Below are 17,184 nucleotides of genomic sequence, written 5' to 3'. Positions count from 1 at the left end.
TTTGCTGATTCATCTTTAGAGTGTTAAGGTGTAGGATCATTACGGGATACACCCACAAAGGGTGCATCAACCAAACCCAGGTTAACCTGGGAAGTAGATCCCTTTCACCTGACAGCAGAAGAAGCAGCAAGCGCTAGAACCCAATCGGAACTGACAGGTGGAGGAAGAATTTCCACCAAGGGCACCTCACGTTACTGAAGGTCACCCTTATAATTTACTCATATAACCGTCTCCAAGGATAACATCCTGTCGAGTCTTGCCAAGGAGAAAACCCAAAAGCGGGTCAACAAACCCTTATTTTCCTAAAAACAAAAAAAGGGGGGGGGGAGAGAAAAGAGAGGAACACTCACCATCCTACTTCACAAAGAACCGAGGCATCTTCCCCTGAGCCTGCCAAGCGGTACTCATCCCGACCGCCAATAAGATACTGTCATCCAATTCTTCTTCGGTCATGTAGATCTTCTTCAACACATGTGCCATAGTCAGGATAGCACCCTAGAGTTGCGGTACATGGTCAGAAAAAGTAGTCCTATGAGAGTAATCAAAACCAAACATGCTGCGATTCATCCACAACCACTTATCATGCCAGTTCTTCTGGGGCGCTTTTTATTGCGATTCATCCCGGACCGTGTAGATGATTTGAAGTAGGCTTTGAATGCCTAGAATTGGGGAATCACATCAGGGACAAGCTCCAATATAGTTTTTCATGTTATGCATTGTAAGGACAAGTTCCAATTTTTCTTTTAGCAATAAAATGAAGTTTTGGTTTATGTAGTTGCCTTATCTTTTATTTGTTGGATTAGGTGTCTAAGCCCATAACTATAATTGGTATGTACTTGACCCGATAGTAGCATGGTCCTTTTGGGTTGCCTTCACCATAGCAATTTGATAGGATGAATTATGAAGAAAGAGGTAGAATTATGACTTATTTGATGGGTTTCAAGCAATACATCATTCCTATGGTGTACATGCAAACCCTAATAGCTTTTGGATCTAGTTTGTCTAATGAACATGCAATTGAATATCCAAAGCTATAAACCCTAGATCTATCAAATAAGAACTGAAATAAGGGTTTAGTAATTACCTTTGATTGTTATATAGTAATAACAATCAATTCTTGCTTTGATTGGCTTCAGAAAGCTTAGTGCCTCAAGTGTTCCACCTCTAATGGAGTCACAAACACCACTAAGCAACTTGGATGAAGAGGGAGGAGAGAGGAGGCACCAAAAACGGCTGGAAACCCTAAAGGATTACTTGTCCACGTTTTTGGGGCTTAAGGGTCCTTTATATACATGTAGGCTATTAGGGTTTACAACTAGGAAACCCTAATCTGGCTGCTTAAGCCCTAAGCAGCCCATGGAATCCTTTAACATATCTCTTGGACGAATTTCTTATGGGCTTCCCATAGAATTCGTCCAACCTATATTATTTAGGTAATCCATAGCTCAATTGCAATTATCTTATAATTACAAATCCAGTCCCCTAAGTTTAATTAATCTCTTTTAGCCACTAAATTAATTCTTAATTAATTCTTGACTAATATTAATTAAACAATATGATTTCTTCTTTAATATATTATTCTCATAATATATTAATAAATCATATTTAAACCTTTCTCTCGTTAATACATCCTACATATTGCTATGGTGAAGGCAACCTAAAAGGACCATGCTCATAATCGGGTCAAGTACATACCAAAATAGTTATGGACTTAGACACTAATCCAACAGTCTCCCACTTGGATAAGTCTAATAACTATTTTGCATAACTTCAGAACCTGATCAGCAATCATAGCTTTCAAAAGCCGCTATCAACTCTGATCTTATCAGATACGAGTGTCCTTTAGATAAGGGATTATATATTCCTTCATTCTCAAAATATCGTATAGACACAAGACATGAATTTGATCATTCTCTCTATACTGTTTCCCGACTTCCGATTTATGACGACTGACAACAGACTACAATTGAACACATCAACTTAGTCCCGGCTTGGCCAAGCGCTTAGGGTGTCATCACTAAATCATCGAGAGGCCCACATATATCGATTCTATCCCACTTTGGGTAAAAGGAATGGATAAACTTCTACTCAAATGCTCGCTTGCATTTACTGATCGAATCACACACAACAATAAGTTTTATAACACCAAGTTACTGGTGCGTTTTCTTATTATCAATGCGCAACAGACCAACAAATAACATCTCACACGTCTCGGTTTCAATAATATACAATGTTATCGTCTCACAATTACTCATGACAAAAACCATGAAGTGATTCAAGTGAGCGTGGGTTTGATCCAATACTCTAATCTTATTAAAGCACTCATGAACTCTGCATCAAACTTGTGCTATGTCTAAACACTTAGACAATCTACAGACAGATTCATGACAGTCTTCCTTCATACCTACTTCTAACGTATGACCGACTGTGGAGGTTCGAATAACCCAGTTATTCTGGAAGTCAAAACATACAAAGTGAAACACAATAATAATATTAATCCTATATAGCCCCAAAACTTTTGAGCGTAAATAAAAACACTTTTATTTAAACACCATATTGATTACTCATTATTAATTGCTTACTGTTTCAGAAAATCAACTTATTTCTCGAATTATAACCACAATTGTCCCATGCTCCAAGCATGCACAGTTTGTTTTCCTATGGTCCATACTTTGTAAAATAGATCAATTGAAAAACTTTTCCAATGAAACTCATTTCACAATCCCCAATCCTTATCATTAGTGTAAGAATACCAAATTCTTGCCACTTTTAGAATATGTTAGATTCTAACATTTTATGCAACGATCCTTTCGTAAAGTCATAGCACAAAAGTCATTAAGACTTGGCCAATGAAATCACAAAGTACTCTATCAGAAATTGTCACAAAACAATTCTATAGATGTGATGTCTCTCACTCAAAGTACATTCCTTCGAACATCCTTTTGCATAAAAGTTTCTAATCTACATAGATTCTTAATTTCCAACTTCCATTTATGGAAACATTTCCATATTTGCTATATGACAACTCATTCTTAATTGAATCTTATCTATTCATAATAATGTCAATATAGTCCATCTAGTACTATACTTCCAACTACTCACAAGCGACAAATCCTCAGTGAACCTCGGATCGTCCTTTGATAGTTGTTTAATTATTTTAGTCAAAACCGATTCTAGTCCCTTTTTCCCTCTTAATGCCCTAGGCATTTGGAAAATTTTAGAATGGTCAAATATTATAGCATATGCAATCGATCCTATACCCGAAGCGTATTGGACACGATGCATAATGTCTCACATAAAGACGTGATACTTTATCAGCCTTCTGCCATAATATTTTATGTGCCCTGTTCCCACAATTCGAACTATGAAGAGGGATGCCGTAATCATAATCGAATTTTGAGAATGCACTATGTATCCTTGACTAAATTTATTAACATTTCTCGATCTAAACTTTAGAATTTTGAAACGAAGTATAATATTCTCTCCCTTAATTATAGCAAAAACAACTTTTCAACCCTTGCAACTTTGCAAAGTGAATCTTTGTTTTCTATAATTAATATTGCTAACTTGGAATACTTACCATAATAATCATGCTCCCACTAACATGATGATTATTTTCTTACCAGCATAACACTTATGCTCCCACTAGCTTTCACATGTATTCAGAAAACAATTGAACTTCCAGAAAACAATGCTTATTGAATTCCTTAAGTTTATATTTCTAAATACTTGATGCTTTGATAAGCCTTTATCTAAGCTTTTTAAGCTCGTACACCTTTGCCTTAGATAGCTCACATGTGTGTCTAAACAATTAGATTTTATGATGTATGTGTTCCTATCCATGTGAATTTGTCAAAACGAAGTTATGCGACAAATCCAAAACCATATGGACTGAACTTGTTCAATCTTGATTTCTTGCCTCATGTTAACACGAGTGCCCACCATGTCTTCCAAATAGTTTAGCAACTCACCCTTACATATCAATATACCTTCCATTGATCAAGGTGCTTGCCTTTATGCATACAAATGAGAACTCATAGAACTCAGAAGCATAACTAACTTAACTGGGATGGCGCAGAAAACAAAATTGTCATCCACGATAGGTTACAAACCTCATGTCGTGCGCTAGTGATGATCAATTAGGTTTATTCTTGATTTATTCTTGAACCTTTTCAAGACCATTAAGACTCCCACTGACTCCTTGATATATAAGGTTCTCTTGTCAAGAAACATTTCTTGACAAACAAATATTCAAGAGTTAGTGTAGCTTCTTATCAAGCTTAACACTTCACACAATTGGTCTTAGTTGGTCTTTGACTTATCCAAGACATCACAACTTACCAATCTCAAATGTGCAAGAATATAAAAACTTTTCTAAATTCCACATTTGATGAGTGCCGTAAACTTTCTTAAGACTTGTCACTCAAGTCACAATCTTAGACTCTAAGACTTGATATTGGAACGAAGTATGATTGACTTCTTGATTTAACCATTTCTACAATTCTCGATTCCTCTTCTTAGACATGCAATTGCACTAAGACTCACTTAGAGGATCAATTGAGACATGGTTCTTAATCATTAAGACCTATCGTAAAACACAATAAAAGTTACTCTCCCTTCTTCTTAGAATAGAGAAACTTTTATTTTTCTGCCTACTAGATTCTTCTTATTCGTTCTGCTATTGATTGAAACTCTTTCAATCAACTCAAAATTATACTCAATCTTATAAGTATAACCATATTTACTAAACTTTAGTAAATCATGACGAATATCTTTATTACTCTTGTGGTGGACTTTATCGACGCACAACCTAGTGTACTCGATCTCTTAGTCCTTCACTTGACACTTTGTCAAGGAATTAGTCTAATTTTTTCAAATATGAAGTTTCCTATTAATCACACAATGCAGGTTGCATGATTCCAAGTTTCTGTCCAATTGAAACTTGGGTGATGAGAAACTCTCCCTATTTGGTAAATTCTCGACATTTCCACAAATAACACAATTAAGAATCAAATCCATTATTGCTAATAGAAGAAACGTTCAAACATCAATTTTTCATACATGCCATTGCAAGGATAAATAAATAAGAGAAAAACAAATTTTATTTTATTGCGGAAAAACTTTGTCCTTACAATGCAATTCAACTGAAAAACTATGCTATTACATATTTCTAAGAAATCTACCCTAACTCTAAAGTAGCAACTCAAAAATCCGATCTTTGAATCCATGCGATCGAAATCCATTTCTTCGTGATCAGATTCAGCACGCTTCTTCCTTAAGTTTCCTTTCTTTTATTCGATCTTGCAAAACATCAAAATGTAATCTTATCACATCATGTATTAAGAACCAAAAATAGGAACTCATAGAGTTAGTTAATGGATTTTACCTGAAGTAGAGCCATACGTCTTGACTCTCCCATCTCTTAGATCTCTCAGGTAAACAGGGCAGCTTCGTCTCCAATACCCCTTCTCTTGGCAGTAAAAGCAAATGGACTCCTTTGGTACATAGCAAGGGAAAATCTCAGCCTTTTCTGGACTTCCAATGTAGCTAGTGTCCAATGAAGCATGTGAGTTTGATTGACCAATCAATTTTGCTTAACCAGTGTGCCAAATCATCACTGATTCATCAGCAATAAGCAAATAGGTCAAATCAATGAGGGTCACGTCGTGAACCAAAACGGCTGGAAACCCTAAAGGATTACATGTCCACGTTTTTGGGGCTTAAGGGTCCTTTATATACATGTAGGCTATTAGGGTTTACAACTAGGAAACCCTAATCTGGTTGCTTAAGCCCTAAGCAGCCCATGGAATCCTTTAACATATCTCTTGGACGAATTCCTTATGGGCTTCCCATAGAATTCGTCCAACCTATATTATTTAGGTAATCCATAGCCCAATTGCAATTATCTTATAATTACAAATCCAGTCCCCTAAGTTTAATTAATCTCTTTTAGCCACTAAATTAACTCTTAATTAATTCTTGACTAATATTAATTAAACAATATGATTTCTCCTTTAATATATTATTCTCATAATATATTAATAAATCATATTTAAACCTTTCTCTCCTTAATTCATCCTACATATTGCTATGGTGAAGGCAACCCAAAAGGACCATGCTCATAATCGGGTCAAGTACATACCAAAATAGTTATGGACTTAGACACTAATCCAACATTATTAATATATTATAAGAATAATATATTAATCGAGAAATCACATTATTTAATTAGTATTTATTAGAAATTAATTTGGAATTAATTTGGTGATCAAAAGAGACTGATTAAATGTACGGGGACTGATATTGCAATTAACTTTTAGTTGCAGGTTGGGTTGTGGACTCTTAATAGAAGGAGGTGGACGAATTCTATGGGAAGCCCATAGGAGAATTTGTCCATAGGGCCTTCTAGAAAGGTTCCATAGGTTGCTTAAGGCCTAAGCAGATAATTTGGGTTTCAGACTAAAACCCTAGCAGCACAACTATATAAAGACCCCTTGTCATGAGGATTTTCGACCACTTGATCCTTAAAGGAAACCCTAGCCGAAAATCCTAGCCTCCTTCACCTCTATCATATTCTTCCATTGTTTCTTTGTGTTTGTTACTCCATTAGAGGTGTAACAATTGAGGCACTAAGCTCTTGAAGGTCAAGATCAACAAGCTACAATAAAAGGTATTCTTCTAACTATGATTAAGTTATCAATTTCGAAAATTGTATGCTAAATTAGGGTTTATGCTTTGGATAATAATTTGCATGTATAACTTGAGAAAAACCTAGATCCAAAGCATTAGGGTTGCATGTGCACCATATGAAAGTTGTAGTGCTCAAAACCCATCAGTGGTATCAGAGTTTAGGGTGTTTTTTCTGTTATATGATGCAATTGTATTGTTTTCAAAGATGAAATTTTTTCGATATTTGGTCTCTGACTGGTGGACTCGACGAGTCCTATCAAGGAACTCAACGAGTTGGACAACTCGACGAGTCCATGCCCTGACTCGACGAGTTGGTTCGTCAGATGGCAGATTTTTCGGATTTTTGGCCTGAATTAGACTTGGATAATTACCATAAATTGTTTTAACTGTTAAAATTCAAATTTTCTATTATGGTAATGATTATCCTCATCTAATTGAAAGATAATTGTCAAATTTTAAGATAATTACAAGATTATGTGATAAATTAATTATTTGTAAAATTTGTTTTAAATTTTCTTACCAAGATAAATGGATTAGGTCATATTTCATGATAAGGATAAAATTATATGATTATTTTGATTATTTTAAAAATTGATCTAGAAAGTTTTGAAAAGTTTCGTAACTTGCCCTCAAGTTTTGGAATTTAAAATTTGATTAAAAGGTTTTAATTTTATTAAACTCTGAAACCCTAGTGTTTTAAAAGTTTAAAATACAACCCTTATACTATTATAATATTAAAAGCTTAATACTTATATATATATATATATATATATATATATATATATATATATATATATATATATATATATGTATAAGATGAGTCAGTCTTACCATTAGTAGGCCTCATTCATGAAGCCGATCTATAAGGGGGGGGGGGGGTATAAGGAAACAGCCTATAAAATGGCGGCTGAATGGGTGTCCATTCTCACCCACCGCTTCCTTGATTGGTGGAGGGCCGTTAGCCGAACGGGTAGGATAGGAGATTAATTCCTTATTAATAAGTATAATGATTATTATAAAGTAACTAAATGTTTTCATAAATTCCCAATCTTAGTTACTTTAGGTAAAATATGAAAATGATGTTATTCCATGAAATTGCACTTTGCACCTTGTCAAAGTCGTTAGTGGAGCATGTGTGGTTAACCGACACACTAACTTGGACTAACAAGGGTGGAAGAGGGTAGCTCGAGAATTATCATAGATCAATGGAGCGTGTGTGGTTAACCGACACATTGATTAGGTGGTAAATGACTCGAGAGTACCAAGCTAATTTGCATGGTTATTCACACCTTGTTTGTGATCCTCAGTATCCCAGTCACAAACTTGAAAGGCATAATCGAGATTAACAATGCCATTGAAAAGTTCAATGAATCTCAAAAGAATCTAGGAATTTATTTTATTTAAAACCTAATTGTTCATTTCATTTTTCGTGGTGGAATTGGTAAATCGTCATTTACATACCTTCATATAATTTGCAATTGGATTACGACATCCCTCTTCCAAATTGTGAATTATAGTGTTAGGTCCTAGCCTTAATATTTAATTTGGGTGTTATATTAAGGATTGCTTATCTAATCTAAACTTTGTTCCTTTTCTTTTTTCATATGTCTGGCTCAAACAACGATTTTAGCTCGAACCCCTTAAGCTCCTTTTCTCTTATGAACATTTATGGGAGGGTCACCTTCGATGGGTCCAATTTTAATGATTGGATCCGCAACATTCGCATGGCCCTTCGATACGAGGAGAAGGAATACGTCCTTAACGAAAAGATGAAAAAGATAGATGAAACTAAAGCTTCCACTAAAGAAATAGCTGAGTATAGGGCTCACGAAAACGACGCGACAAAGGTGTCGTGTATAATGGTAGCCAAGATTTGATGGAAAAGTACCATCAAAGTGCGCGTCAAGAGAGGTACGAGATTTTCGCCTCACTGATAACGACCAAGATGAAAGATGGAGAGTCCATCACGAGCCACTTGAAAAGAATGCAAAGGTAAGTGGATCGTCTGCTCAAGTTGAATGTCAACTTTGACGAAGAGTTGGCGATTGATATCATTCTCCAGTCTTTGTCTCCTTATTATGATCAGTTCAAGATGACTTATCATATGATCAAGGAGGAAGTCACCTTGAGGAAACTTCAAGGTCTGTTAAGAGCTGCTGAAAGTGGGTTGAAAGGCAAGGCCGTCGCATCCACTCCTGGCTATTGGACAAGGGAAGGGGAAGAAGAAGAAAGCTCCCTCTAAGAATAACAAGGGAAAGTCTCATGATGGATATTTTTCAAATGGATCCAAAGGAAAAGGTGGTTCTGCTGCTCCTTTATCCGATCCAAAAGAAGCAGAGTGCTTCTACTGTCACGACAAAGGGCATTGGAAACGAAGCTGCTCGAAGTACTTGCAGGACATCAAGGATGGGAAGATAAAACCATCCTTCGCAGGTATTTATACTATTCAATCTAATAACTCATCACATGCTAGTTCTTGGGTCCTTGATACATGATGTGCTTTTCACATTTGTTCTGATTTGCAGGGGCTAAGAAGAAGTAGGGATGTGGAGCCTGGGAAGATGAACCTGATAATGGGGAATAGGAAATCGTCACCTATTACCAAGATCGGGAATTATTATTTAGTGCTTAGTAGTGGGTTAGGTTTAGAGTTGAATGATTGTTGCTACTCGTCAGAAATGACGAGGAATATTATTTGTTTTCATGGTTTGTACAAACAAGGTTTTAGATTTTCATTCAATAATGAAATTAGTTCTATTAATGCTTTTTATGATGGTACTTTATATTTTGAAGAATTGCCTTGTAATAGGAATGGTAACGGGGCGGGTTCGGGGCGGGTCAGCATATCCCATACCCGAACCCGATAGTTAAATTTAGCCCCGACCGACCCGATACCCGACGGGTTTCTTATCGGGGCACCCCGTCGGGGCAGAAATTTTCCCCGATCCCGAACCCGAACCCAAAACCCGATATAGACCCGAAAACCCGAACCCGAAACCCGAAATGGAAAAAACTACAATAGAACAATAGGAAATTAAAAGCTTACAAAGGCTTAAAATACCAAATAAGTTCTTGACATAATTGAACCAAATATGAAAAACCAAATTCATCGCAATAGTAAATTACATTTAAACATTAAAACAAACTCAAAATCAAGCAACCTCTTCTACATCCCACCTTGTTGATCCACAGAATCAAACTCAAAATCAAGCACCCTCTTCTACATCCCACCTTGTTGATCCACAAAATCAGTATTTACTTGATTATAACATGAAACTCTTGACTACTTTCAGTTGGAGCACGAATTTGAGTTTTTGAATTCATATCCCCTGAAAAATAACAACCAATGTAATATCAAAAATCAGATACAACAGTTTGTTAAGTTCAAATCAGCTCAAACTCGAAATCAAATTCTTCACAAAATGAGAACTCAGACTCATCAGAAAACAGAATGCAATTCAGCATAACAGAAATCAAATACAACAGTTTGAAAGGTGTGAATCAAATACAACCATATCTTTAACGAGAGTAAAGTGCGTTGCTGTTTCCACCAATTTTCCTATTTATGTCAATATAAGTCAACAAACATTGCAGATGATTGGGTATCATTATCTAGTTCAAGTATTTCAACTTATCAAATGTTACTTTTTAAACAATACACACTTGCCACTTTTACAAATAAATACTATAGCAAGTGTAATCAAACAAATATTATGGAAAATAATTACTTGTAAACACATATCAAGAAAAATGTTACATATACATCAAAGTCAACTAAATCAATCTAAAAAGGGATTCTCCAAACGTAAGCAACATTTTCCTGATCTTTTTCATCTTTATCCAGATCCGAATATGTTTTTTTAAAACTCGGGAGATAAAGATCAATGATGAATTGTTGAAGAAGAACCAAAAGCGTTTGGTGGATTCAACTAGATGCCAGAACTCAAATTGAATCAAATTAATCAGAAATCATAACTCAAATCAGCTGAAATTCGACTAGATGCGATCATGCGTACAGATTCAGAACAGTTGTGCTACATCGAATCAGCAAAAAAAACGTAATCTTACCTGGATGGTTGTCGACTAGATTAGAACTAGAATCAGCAGGCCGTTGTCGCTGTTGGTAAGAAGATGAAAACAAACGAGGTAAATGGCTAGCATCGATCAGAACTCGATTCAGATTGCAGGTCTCTGGCTTGTTGCTTGCTATTTCTGGTTCTTGCGGTCCTGCCTGCCACGAACGAGGCAGATGAGACTTCCGAGGGGTCGACAACTCCACTTCTTTTCTGATCGAGAGAAGAGAATACAAATGAAAATTTGATTATGTCAATTTTTGTTGTCGACTGGAAATTTGAATGGAAGAGAAAAGGATGCGTGATTTTAGGGTTAGAGGTTTGAAGGGCTGAAATGTATATATATATATATATATATATATATATATATATATATATATATATATATATATATATATATATATATATATATATATATATATATATATTCGGGGCGGGGCGGGTCGGGACAGGCATCCCCACTCCCTGACCCGAACCCGATAAAAATACCCGATAACGGCTGAAACCCTACCTGAAACCCGATAAGCTCGCCCCGACCCACCCCGAAATCTTCGGGAATCGGTTTTTCCCGTTGGGTTCGGGTTTTTTTGCCATCCCTACCTTGTAATGGTGTATATGAATCTGTGATGGTTGTAGACAACTTGGGAAATAATGTGTTGCATATCGGTTCGTCTAATGCTTTAGACAAGGAATGCTTGTGGTATTGTCGTCTTGGAAATGTCAACAAGAAGCGCAATGCCCAACTCCAAAAGGATGGAATGTTGGAGTCATTTGAACTAACGTCGGATGACACGTACGACTCTTGTTTGCTTGGAAAGACGACTAAATCACCTTTCACTGGTACTTGTGAAAGAGGTGAGGGATTGTTAGATCTCATACACAAAGATGTGTGTGGGCCCTTCAGATCCACCACAAGGGATGCTAACCGCTTCTATGTTACGTTCACCGACGATTATAGCAAATATAGGTATATCTACTTAATCAAGCACACGTCGGAAACCTTTGAAAAGTTCAAAGAGTTTAAAGAAGAAGTGGAGAATCAATTGGGCAGGAAGATAAAGATGCTCAGATTCGATAGGGGTGGTGAGTATCTTAGTATCGAGTTCCACGACTATCTTAAGGAATGTGGAATTGTTTCAAGATTGACGCCACCTAGGACACATAGATCAATGGTGTGGCTGAGAGGCGCAATCGAACCTTGTTGTACATGGTTCATTCCATGATGAGTCGAGCTTCGTTACCTAACTCATTCTAGGGGTATGCCTTAGAGACTTCCGCCCATATCCTTAATCTAGTCCCAACTAAGAAGGTTGCCAAAACACCTCACAAGATGTGGACAGGGAAGGTTCCCTCATTGGCACATATCAAGGTTTAGGGTTGCAAGGCTTTCGTAAGGTGAGAGACTCACGACAAGCTTAAACCTTGCAGTGAGTAGTGTATTTTCATCGGCTACCCACAAAAATCCTTTGGGTATATTTTCTTCAGACCGAGTGACAACGTGGTCTTTGTAGCGAGGAGAGGGGTTTTTCGAGAAAGAGAGAGAGAGAGAGAGAGAGAGAGAGAGAGAGAGAGAGAGAGAGAAATTATATGCCAAGAGGACATTGGGAGGCAGATTGGTCTCGAAGAGCTTCAAGAATCAAGCGATGAAGGAACCTATTACACTAGCGCTCAACTTGAGGAAGAAATTCCTGTTGAACCAGTTGACGAGTCCTTACCTCTAAGACGTTCCAGTAGAGTTAGTGTTCCACCTGTGTTGTATGGTTTCCAGATAACAGCTGAAGGTGATACGTTTATCAGTGACAGTACACTGATAAATTTAGATGAACCTAATAACTACAAGGAAGCCACGACGGCCCTAGAGTCTGCAAAATGGAAAGAGGCTATGGTTAGTGAGATTCAGTCCATGTATGACAATTAAGTTTGGAACTTGGTTGACAATGTTCCGGGTCGCAAGACAGTAGTGGATCTTCAAGAAGAAGACTGACATGGATGGGAAAGTGCATACATTCAAGGCATGATTGGTTGCGAAGGGTTTTACTCAAACCCCTGGGGCTGACTATGATGAGACCTTCTCACCAGTGTCCAAGATCAAGTCTATTAGGGTTATGTTGGCCATCACTGTGTTTTATTATTATGAAATTTGGTAGATGGATGTCAAAACCACTTTCCGTAACCGGAAGCTAGCGGAAGATGTTTACATGTGTCAGCCAGAAGGTTTTGTAGATGCCAAATATCCCAATAAAGTGTGCAAGCTTGAGAAATCCATTTATGGATTGAAACAAGCGTCTCGTAGATGGAATCTTTGTTTCGATGAGATAGTCAAAGAGTTTGGATTTTCGAGAAGAGAGGATGAGTCTTGTGTGTATGTCAAGGCTAGTGGGAGTATAGTTAGCTTTCTATTTTTGTATGTTGATGACATACTGCTCATAGGAAACGACATCCTGACCTTGCAGGAGGTTAAGTCCTGGCTTTGGATGTGTTTCGCTATGAAGGATCTACGGGAAGCTGCTTATATTCTAGGGATAAGGATATTGAGAAACAGAAGTAAAAGACTAATAGGACTTAGTCAAAGTACTTACTTGGACAAGGTGCTGAAACGTTTTAGCATGGAGAATTCCAAGAAAGGGGAACTGCCAATCCAAAGCAATACCAAGCTGAGTAAGACTCAGAGCCCGAGTATCGATGTTGAGATAGCAGAAATGAGTCGAGTACCATATGCTTCTGCCGTTGGCTCGATCATGTACGCCATGATATGTACTCTCCCTGATGTGGCTTTTGCGCTGAGCATGGTTAGCCGATATCAAGGGAACCCAGGTAGAGCTCATTGGACTGCAGTGAAGAAATTCTTAAGTACCTGCAAAGGAGTAAGGACTGGATCCATACACTTGGTGGGAGTGATGACTTGAGATTGATAGGGTATAGTGACGCCAACTTTCAGACCGACAGAGATAACTTCCGCTCTCAGTCAGTCTGGGTATTTACCCTGAATGGAGGAGCGATTACTTGGAAAAGTTCCAAGCAGGAGACCGTGGCTGATTCAACGTGTGAATCAGAGTACATAGCAGCGAGCGAAGCGTTGAAGGAGGCAATATGGTTGAAGAACTTCATTGGAGACCTCGGAGTTATACCAGCCATAAAGGAGCCTATGGAGATTTTTTGTGATAATGAAGGAGCGGTTACCTTAACCAAGGAACCGAGGGATCATGGTAGATCCAGACATATCGCAGAAAATACCACTTCATCAGACATCGGGTAGAAGAGGGACTCCTCGTAGTTAAGAGGGTATCATTAGAGGAGAACCCAATAGATCCCCTCACAAACGGTCTGAGCAGGGTTAAGCACTTACAACATGTGAGGAGCATTGGCTTGAAGGACGATATTAGTTTTAGTGATTAGATACTTGTTTAGATACTTGTAATAGATAAATGTAATTGACATCTGATGATTAAATAAAAGGAGTTTTATTTATGAGTAGAGTTTACTATCTTGTGTCAATTGTTTACTATTGTTTCACTCTCGCATGTTTTACTTCCAGAATAATTAGATTGTTCAAATTATCCACAGTCAATCATACTTTGGGAGTAAGTTATGAGGTTAGACTGTCATGAATTGGTTTGTAGATTGTCTAAGTGTTTAGACATAGCAAAAGTTTGCTGCAACGTTCATGAGAACTTTTGAAATAAGATTAGAGTATTGGATTAAACCCACACTCATGTGAATCACTTCATGAAATTTATTGCGAGACGATAATATCGTATAATCTTTAAACCGAGATATATGAGTTGTTTTTTACAAGTTGGTTGTGCATTGATAATGCGTAAATGCATTAGTAACTTGATGTTATAAAACGTGTTGTTGTGTGCGATATAACAAGTAAATAGTACAAGCATATAAGTCAAAGTTTATATGTTCCTTTTATCCTAGGAGGGTAAAAGCGATATCTTGGGCCCCTCGATGATTTTGTGTTGACTTATGTGTCGGGCCCAGTCAGGACTGAATTGATGTGTTCAATTAAGTTCTATATCAAACAAATCAGAAGTCGAGAAACAAACTACTGGACATTGAGAATGATTATGTTCCATGTCTTTGTCCACACGATATCTTGCAGAACAGAGGATTATATGATCCCTTATCTAAAGGACGCGTCATTGACTAGGTCAGAGTTTGACATCGGATTTTGAGAGCTACGATTGCTGATCGGATTTTGAAGTCATACTTGCAATTATAGTTATTAGACTAATCCACGTAGGAGACTATTGGATTAGGTGTCTAAGCCCATAACTATAATTGGTATGCACTTGACCCGATAGTAGCATGGTCCTTTTGGGTTGCCTTCACCATAACAATTTGAGAGGAAGAATTATGAAGAAAGAGGTAGAATTATGATTTATTAATATATTATAAGAATAATATATTAATCGAGAAACCATATTATTTAATTAGTATTGATTAGAAATTAATTTGGAATTAATTTGGTGATCAAAAGAGACTGATTAAATGTATGGGGACTGATATTACAGTTAACTGTTAATTACGAGTTGGGCTGTGGACTCCTAATAGAAGGAGGTAGATGAATTCTATGGGAAGCCCATAGGAGAATTCGTCCATAGGGCCTTCTAGAAGGGTTCCATAGGTTGCTTAAGGCCTAAGCAGAGAATTAGAGTTTCAGTCTAAAACCCTAGCAACACAACTATATAAAGACCCCTTGGCATGAGAATTTTCGGCCACTTGATCCTTAGAGGAAACCCTAGCCGAAAATCCTAGCCTCCCTCACCTCTCTCATATTCTTCCATTGCTACTTGGTGTTTGTGACTCCATTAGAGGTACAAAAATTGAGGCACTAAGCTCTTGAAGGTCAAGATCAACAAGCTACAATAAAATGTATTCTTCTAACAATGATCAATTGTATGCTAAATTAGGGTTTATTCTTTGGATAATAATTTGCATGTTTAACTTGAAAAAAACCTAGATCCAAAGCATTAGGGTTGCATGTGCACCATAAAAATGTTGTACTGCTCAAAACCCATCAATATTTCCTTGCAATGGAATTAATGAAAAGTTTTTTTTATGTTTCTAATAATAGCAATATTAATAGTCGATATTGATTCTTCAAGAACGTACTTGTGGTATTGTCATAATTAACTAAGTGGAAACAAAAATATCATCATCAAGTTTCAATTGGACAGAAACTTGTAGTCATAAAATTCAAATTGCACAATGCATGAGAATCGTGTTCATTGGAAAATTATGACTAATTTATTGTTCATATATTTATGTGAGACAAGTGAAGGACTAATAGATCATGTCGAAGTACATGTTGATATGGACCTTTCTAATCCAATACAAGGTACGATAACTCTTTTCGTCATAATTTATTGATGCTTTAACAAATATGATTATGTTTATAATATTAAGCATAATTATGATACTTTTGAAAAAGGTTCAAAGAGTAAGAGAATGAGTAGAAGAATCTATTAGGAAAAATGGTAAAAGATTCTCCAATCTGAAAAGAAAGGAGAGTGCTTTAGTATCATGTTTTTATGATTATTTTAGTAATTGTGGAATTGTATCACAATTAATCCTCCATGGAGATCTTAGTGAAAATTGTATGACTAAGGAGAGAAATCGAACATTGTTGGAAATGGTTCGATCATAGATGAGTCATCTTCATTCCAAATCTAGTTTTAGAGCCATCCTCTAGTACTATGAATCGTAACTTAAAACTCAATTCAAACTAAGAAGGATGATAACACCTCATAATATGTGGAGTAATAATGTTTTCTTACTCTGCCACATTCAGAATTGAGGTTTTGAAGTTTTTCATTAATCGAGAAAAAAAGATAAACTAATACCTATTCTGTGAAGTGATTTCTTGTTCAGAATTCACACGAACTTTTGAAATTTTTTAGCTCACCAAGGAATGTTCTTCGAGAGAAAAATTCATATGTAAAGAATTCAATGGGGTTCGTGTTGATCTCGAGAGTTTTATGAGTCAATCCACAACAAACCTTTTACTTATCACTGGCACGTGACTTGAGGATGATAGCTTGTCGTGTTTAATTAACAATTCATATTTATGTGCACTTCCAGTTGATTTGTTAATGCTTATGAGTTCTGTGTTCTACATTTACTTGCAAAAGCAAAGCATGTTGGTCAATGAAAGTACATTGGTCAATATGGGTGAGCTGCTAACGACATGGAAGCATGGGTAGGCCATGGATCTGCTAGAAGGAAAGAAATTATTAAAAAATAACGAAGTTCAGTTCATGAAGGAAAACTAAATTTGATTTTGGTTTGTCCTAAACCTAGTCTTATGACTGTAGGTTGGACATGATAGATTCACATGAATGGGAACGCAAGCACTATAAAATCTAAGTGGCAAAAGGTTTCACTCTAATTCCTAAAAATGATTATGAGGAAA

This window comes from Lactuca virosa, chromosome 7 (genome assembly GCF_052849685.1).
Source record: "Lactuca virosa cultivar CGN04683 chromosome 7, Lactuca_virosa_CGN04683_v6, whole genome shotgun sequence".
NCBI lineage: Eukaryota > Viridiplantae > Streptophyta > Magnoliopsida > Asterales > Asteraceae > Lactuca > Lactuca virosa.
This window is presented reverse-complemented; position numbering follows the sequence as displayed.